At 49.7% G+C, this 7517-nt stretch overlaps 1 long non-coding RNA gene across 1 annotated transcript; it reads left to right on the top strand.

Moving 5' to 3' along the window:
* Window positions 1-2179: 2179 nt before the first annotated feature.
* On the top strand, window positions 2180-6689 carry LOC131418702 (uncharacterized). The gene is made up of 3 exons (XR_009222969.1): window positions 2180-2381; window positions 2702-2898; window positions 3240-6689. It is a non-coding gene; the product is annotated as an uncharacterized LOC131418702 (long non-coding RNA).
* Window positions 6690-7517: the final 828 nt, after the last annotated feature.

Genomic DNA, 7517 nt, shown 5'->3' with positions numbered 1-7517 from the left:
CTGAGGAAGACTGGCCCTGGGCTAACATCCGTGCCCATCTTCCTCCACTTTATATGGGATGCCGCCACAGCATGGCTTGCCAAGCAGTGCGTTGGTGCGCACCTGGGATCCGAACCGGCAAACCCAGGGCCACCACTGCGGAGCGCACGCAGTTAACCGCTTGCGCCACCGGGCCGGGCCCTTATTTTATTTTTGAATAACTGATGTACTCACAAGAAACAAAATGCAGAAGGCATAAAAGGATACATCCTGTAGAGTCGCCCTCCTTCCTCTGTCCCCAGCAACCCAGTTCCCTTCTTGGGAGGCAAACCATGTCCCAGGTTTCTGTGTCTCCTTCAGAGGTAACACAGCGAAAAGTCTAATGGTAGCTCCCATGCCTCTTACTGGTGAGTTCCGTGTGTGTGTGTGTGTGTGTGTGTGTGTCTGATTGTGTTACTCGCTTGCCTAGAGCCTTGGAAGTCTCTTGGAAGGCCATCTAAGATCCTTACATGGCCCACAGGATCTGGTGCCCTAGCCCGGCCCACCTCACTCCACCCTGTCACCTGGAGGGGCCCCGTCACAATGGCCTCCCTTCCCGTGTCTCCAGTCTGCCACAGACCCTCACACATGCTGTTCTCTCTCTCTAGAACACTCCTGCTCCCCTTCACCTAACCAGCATCTCGCCTACTAGCCCCTTCCTCCAGGAAGCCATCCCCAAATACCAGGCAGGGTTACATTTCCCGGTGAGGCCCTCTCAGGACGCCCTGTTCCCTCTCCTCGCTCCAGGAGGGAGGAACCAATTCTAATTTGGGCACCAGGCGCAGGGCCTGGCATGGAACAGGCTTTCAGTAAATATTTGTGGAGAGGGAAGGCGCCTGTGAATCCTCCGTGTCGTAGCGGGAGGCGCCAGAACCGGGGCTGATGGCGGGCGTGGAGGGACCCCCGGGCTGGGTGCTGGGCAAGGTTCTCCGTGATGATCCAGCAACAACAGGTGCAACCCAGGGTCAAGATAGAGAAGCCAAATATCTTAACGGTGGACGGTGGTCTGCAATGGGGCTGTCGGGCCTGAGGCTTGGAGTTCCGGGGAGGAGCAAGCAAGTTCCTAGGAGGATCAGACCCGGGCGTCGGATCAGGAACCAGGGACTCATCCAAATGGGGAGGGAGCCCTGAGGGCCTGGCTTGGGCACAGCTGAGTGTTCTGGAGGATTATTGAATGGCTGTGTAAAGGCTCCGGAATCGGGCAGGGTCCTACCTCTACCCTGCCAGGAGCCATCGGAGACAACGTGTGTCAGCCTCTCACAGAGGTGCAAGGCCGAGGCCCAGTAAGGTTAATGAAAGTTTCCCTCCAAGGTCTGGAGCAGAAGGCGTAGCGTATGACCTTTGACCCTCGAGTTCTACCTAGTACCCTGGGCTAGGAAATGTTAAAGGAGGAGCAGAACAACCTCTGCAGGCAAAGGTTTCACACTTCCAGCCTAAGGCCAGAGGGAAAAGTCAAGTTCACAAACAGCAGCCACTCTCCCAGCCCGCCTCTCCTTTGAAGAGAGAAGCAGGATGGAGGCTCACACACCTTAATGCACCGTCTGACTCCATGCGACAATGTATTCATGGAGAAAAGACCTCAACAGGGTCATAGTGCACGGACGGAGGTTTGTTGTGTTTTGTTTTTAGGTTTTTCTCCCATTTTCAAATTTTTTTCTACAACGAATGCCAACTGTTTTATGCTTTTACAAAAAAAATAATAAAATCTTTTCAAAGATTCTGAACACATTCCCTGAGTGCACTGGTTCTAAATCTTGACTGCATGTTGGAATCACCTAGGGAGCGTTAGAAATACTGAGGCCTGCATCCCACCCTAAAGCAATTCGGATTGAATTGGTTGGGGATGTGCCCTGCCCATGTGATTATAATGGACAGCCATGTAGAAAGCCACTGACCTAAAAGGAGCATGCACTAGACAGTATATGAAAGATATACTGTTACTGAACATCCATATCCAGGAAGGCCATGTTCAGTTGTATGAGCTGTGTACTGCATAACTCCAGGGGACACCATTTACATAGCCTGCAGTGTGAATGGTGCCTCCCTGGAGTTGTGCAAGGTGGCAGCCTTGCAGATATGGGTATATAATTTACATATTCATAGATACATAATTTAAACACCGATTGCATTTGTTAACTACAACCCTCAGGGGGAGGGCAAAGTGACTTTCACTAAGATGTACAGAGCATTTTAGAAGACATAGTTTGTGTCATGTGGGAGTTTAAAATCTGAAAGCCAAGAGGCCATTAAAAATCAAGAGCCAAGGTGACCACATCAGTCTGGAACCATGAGTTGCACTGTACACAGAGGATTGAAAGGATAGACCTGAGAGGGCTGGGACACGTGCAGAAGCACAAGTGCAGGTGGGAAGTCACTGCTAACTGATGGTCAGTCAAGACGTGGCTGGTGGGAGCACTGTTGGGGCAATGGGGCAGCGGTGACGTGGGGGTCTTCAGCCTTTGCCACGAGGCTTTTTTGTCTCTGCCTGTCGGGATGATCACAACTCTTTGCTACTTCTTTGCATTCAGAGATGGGATCTAATTCCCTGCCCTTGAACCTGGGCTGGGCTTTGACTTCTTTTGATGAATGGAATGAAGAGCAAGTGATGCTATGTAAGTCCTGAGGCTGCAGAGATCTGCAGCTTCTGCCTTCACCTCCTGAATCGCTGCTTCTTGGAACCTAGCTGCCGTTCTGTGAGGAAGCCCCAGCAGCCGAGTGGAGAGGCCCCCGCCGGAGAGGAACGGAGCTCGCCTGAACTCCCCGCCAGCAGCCGGTCCAGCTGAGCCAGGCGAGTGAAGCCATTCTGTGCCTCCCAGCCATTCCAGGGTCCCCGCGGACCCTGCACGAAGAAGAAAAGCCACCTGGTCAACCGACAGAATTGTGAGAAATAATACATTTTTGTTGCTTTGAGTCACCACGTTTTAGGGTTTTTGTGACACAGAAGTAGGTGGCTGAGCAGGACCGTTTCTGCTCTGTGGGGGGAGTGGCTGGCCCACTGGAAGGTGTGTGGACTGAACTGGTTCCGGGGCCCTGCAGGGACAGAGATCATGGCAGATCCCAATAAAGCAAGAGTTCTTTTAATATTTATATTTATCAAAGTAATATGTATATTACATATACATATATATATATGTGGCAACAACTCAGACACACCCGAAAAGCTTCCCATGAAAGCAGCTGCATTGCTTGTTACCCACGTGCCTGTCTCTATTCTTCCCCAGGCCCGCTGCCCAGAGACAACATCTCTGGCTGTTCCTGTTTGTGGTTTTTCTCCAGACTGCATATCACGAATGTGTACCTCCATTCCTCGGTTACCGTCTTCAGACGAGAGCTCTTCACGCCGCGATAGCTAAGCTGAGGGTTTAGCTCACTGCTCCCAGTGGCTGAACGTCCTGTTACCGTCTTTGGTTCCCGGGTGAGCATCTCCTAATCCAACAACAGTTGCTGATGTCTCTGGATTCCCAGCTTTGTCAGATGAGGATGTCAGCACCCTGTCCCTTCCTTTCTGCTTTTCTCCTCCCTCCAGTAGCCTGTATTCTGTGGCTCTATTTCAACCACTTCACAGCACTGCGTTGTGTAACCTAGGGTGCATGCCTCCTAGGGGAGCGTCCACGAATTCCTCGAAATTAGGTGCAAAACTGTGTGTGTATTTACATTCCATTTCCTGGGGAGAATTCAGAACTTCCATCAGGTTCTCGAAGGGGTGCTAAGATCCAAAGGTGGAATACTGGACCTTATACTGGCGTCTCCCACCTGCCCCCAGGTCCACCCTCACATCTCATCCCCATCGCCCAGGGGGCTGACTCACACGTGATGGGCATCAGCAGTTCTCACGCACTTGGCTTCTGTCTGGGTTCAGCCTGGGGGGGCCTTGGGGGGTGTCAGAGGAGAGGAGGAGGGTGAAGAAGGGCACGCCTCTCAGCAGGGCCGTCTCAGACTGGCTGCACCTCACTGAAGGACCCTGCTCCACACGGCTCTCTCCTTTGATTCCAGGAACCACTCCATCTCCTGGGACTTCAGCTGCAGAGGTGATAATGGCTTAGTTGCTCCTAGCCTTTAGGTCACTGCCATTGTCCCTTGTGGTCCTACCACACCCCACCCACACCTTTGTAAATTGTCCCTTTAATAACCCACCTTGAGTTATCCTAATCTGGCTGTGGCATTTGTTTCCTGTTGGGACTCTATTATTGATCAGGTTCCTTGGACACAGACTCTGAGATGGAGGTTGTGTGTGGGGTGCTTTGGGCAAAGGGAGAATTGAACTGTGGTGTTATCTCAGTGGGGGTCTGAGCTGACCCTGTGGGAGATCTGAAGCTGGGATAGCCTTTAGAGTTATCCCGAATCCAGGCAAAGGGGCAGGCCTTGACCGACACCCCCAAAGACCAGTCAGTAGATACCAGGAGGGGATGTAACCTTGGGTAAAGTAAATTTCTCCAGGTGGGAGCAGGAAGGGCCTACTGGCAGCAGCACTAGCCCTCCCCTGGGACAGTGAGAGCCCAGGTGTCGAAGGGGCTGGGGGAACGCCTGCGGAACCCACTACAGCCCTGACCCGGCTCTGGCCTTCTAGACTAGGTCTTTGTTCCCTGCATCCTGATCCCTAGCCGTGGCTGGCACACAGTAGGCACTCAGTAAATGTCTGTGGAATGAATGGATGGTGTAAGAAGCTTCTTAGATTAAAATTCATGACCTCAGAGCTCTTGTGTGTCACTGTTTTTTTTAATTTAACTTTTTGTCTTGAAATAGTTTCACACTTACAGAAAACATATAAAAATAGGACAAAAAAAGTCATCCAGATTTCCCAATTATTAACATTTTGCACTCATCCCTCACTCTCTCTCTCTATACATATATATACACATAAATACCCTCATACTATTATTGTTATTATTATTATTAGTTTATGGAACACTTGAGAAAGTTGGAGACCTCCAGCTCCTTTACCCCTAAATACTACAGTGTATATCTCTAAAACACAAGGGCATCTTCCTGTCCTCAGTACAACTTATCAAATTCAAGAGATCTGACATTGACTCAACGCTTTTATCTAATGCACGATCCCTGTACACATTTCCCCACTTGTCCCTATCATGTCCTGTATAGAACCCCCTCCCCGGATTGGGGATCTGATCCCAGGTCACACAGTGCATTCAGCTGGCATGTCTCTCTCTCTCCTATCTTTGTCCTGTATGACCTTGGCATTTTTGAGATCCACAGACCAATTGTTTTGGGAAACGCTCTTCAGTTTGGGTCTGTTGCCTCAGGATGAGACTCAGGTGATGCTTTTTGTCAGGAGTAGGATCCCGCCTATCCCTCTTCATCTCCAGACCTGGCAGGTTCAAAGTTCACAGCGTCTCTCATCCCACAGGGAGGAGCCCCTCTACCTAGTTTCTATTCTTATGTCAAGGTCCAAGAGTTAAATGACCTACTCGAGGGGGGTCGCACACTTAGGGAATGACTGAGCCGAGGTCAAATCTAGGTGTCCTTAGCTGCAGCTCAGAATCTTTTCTGTCACACCCAGTAAAACAAATGACAGTGACAAACACGTTTTTATTCACAGCCTTTCCGCTCGCCTCTGTCTGGCCTTCCTAACCCAGCCCTTTGTTGTGTTAATTGGGGTAACGGGTGGGGACGCCACAGGAAAATGCTAGAGTTAGAAAGGCTAAATTGATTTTCAAAAGAAAGCACTTAGAGCTACTCTCCGAAGGAAGCTCTCTTGGCGAGGGTGTGGGAGAGAGGGGAAGAGGGGGTGAGTGAGACAGAAAGCTGGCAGGGCCTGGAGAGGGTGAGGGTGAGAGAGGCAAGTGAGTAGCATCTGCCCTGTGGTGTGGACTTCGGAGAGAGAGACGGGTACAAGGCGTTTTCAGGAAGTGTACAGTGGGCTGTGGTCCCCCAAACTCCTCTCCTTCCTCTCCTCCTGTGTTTGCCTCTTCAAGAGACTTTAGAAAAAAATTTTTCAAGGCTTTGGGAGAGGACCATGTTCCATTTGAATTAAACTCTGTGTTCAGACTGGCCCCGAGGTTACATATTCTGGTTACATGCGAATGGAGGTGATTTCCTTTGGGTGGACTGTAAGGGCTGCTTTTGTGCAATAAACACTTACAGGTGTAGGAGATCAAGATTTGGCCACCCTGGAATATATCTCTTTACCTTGATTGTTTTCTCTGATGGACATTTGACCTCCCCCACTAACTGCCTAAAGAATTTGACACAGTAACTCCTTCATGGAACAGATCTTCTATCTGATGGCTGTAATATAATGTAAAATAGATGTTACAATAGGAAAGGCACCAACAAGCCCATCTTATCGGAAGTTCTCTCTCCCTGGCCACATTCTCTGGATGGCCCTGCGAGGAGTTGCCAGACAAACATTTACATTTATAAGGGAACTCTCCATTTGTAAAGGTATCTCCCTCTCTGTATTGGGAAGAGGGGGGATGACCTCATTTCTAGAAACTTATCAATGTGGAAGTTGAGGCCTTAAATCTGCATAATAACCTTACTCTTGTTTACTGTGCTTTAGTGGTAATCTCCTGTAACTGACTCCCCCCACCCCCAACATCCTTCTTTGTCATTGGCTGAATATGGTATTTAAGACGAGAATCTCTGCTATTGTGTTGAGAAACGCAGTGTCCCTGCTTTCTCCCATGTATACATGTTATTAAACTTGGTATTATTTTCTCCTGCTAACCTGTCTTGTTGATTATTTGGCCAGCCATAAGAACCTTAAGGGAAGGGGCAGAGGGGGAGTCTCCCTTTTCCCCAACACAGGTGAAACAGGTTGTCCTGACAGGATTCCCGTAGGGCTTCTTCAGACCCAGGGTCATCAGTGTTGTTGAGGTGGAGAAGGTCACAGAATGAGCTCTCTTTATCTCCTGCCGATTATTTCATGAGCGTGAGTTTTGTGTTAACAGATAGGCTGGAAATTCCAAGGCCAAACCATTGGGCAGGAGAGAGCCATGGCTCTACCACATACTGCTGTTGAAGTCCCTCACCTCTTTGGGCCTCAGCTTCTCCACCTGTAAAATGGGGCTATAAATACCGACTCTCAGACAGGATGTGTATGATGATTCAACGGGATAATGCTTCTGAAAGCACTTGACGGCCGCAGAGCATGGCATCTGTGGTAAAGGGCACATGTATCTTTGGTGACTCTTCATGCCCCAGCCTCCTTTAAGACAACACCATGGTTGACTGAGCACTCAAGGCCAAGGGATGAACCACTGACCTCACAGCCCCAGGCAGCTCAGGTTCAAAACTCACTCTCCGCTTTCCTTATTCTGGCCTCCCCTTGTCACCATGGAGATGGGTGCCTGAGAGGGACCTGAGGCCTCAGAGGATCGCTGAAGAATGCTAGGCTTACTGGAGAAAAGAGAGGAGGCCTTAGAGAAATCTCCTGTCTCAAAGTCTCCCCTGTGAGCTACCCCAAGAGAGCACCTCATTCTTTGTCTGAAAGACAAACTATTTTCAAAATTTGGCAACTAACGTTTCTAATTTCTATG

This window comes from Diceros bicornis, chromosome 19, assembly GCF_020826845.1.
Source record: "Diceros bicornis minor isolate mBicDic1 chromosome 19, mDicBic1.mat.cur, whole genome shotgun sequence".
Classification (NCBI taxonomy): Eukaryota; Metazoa; Chordata; class Mammalia; order Perissodactyla; family Rhinocerotidae; genus Diceros; species Diceros bicornis.
This window is presented reverse-complemented; position numbering and strand designations above follow the sequence as displayed.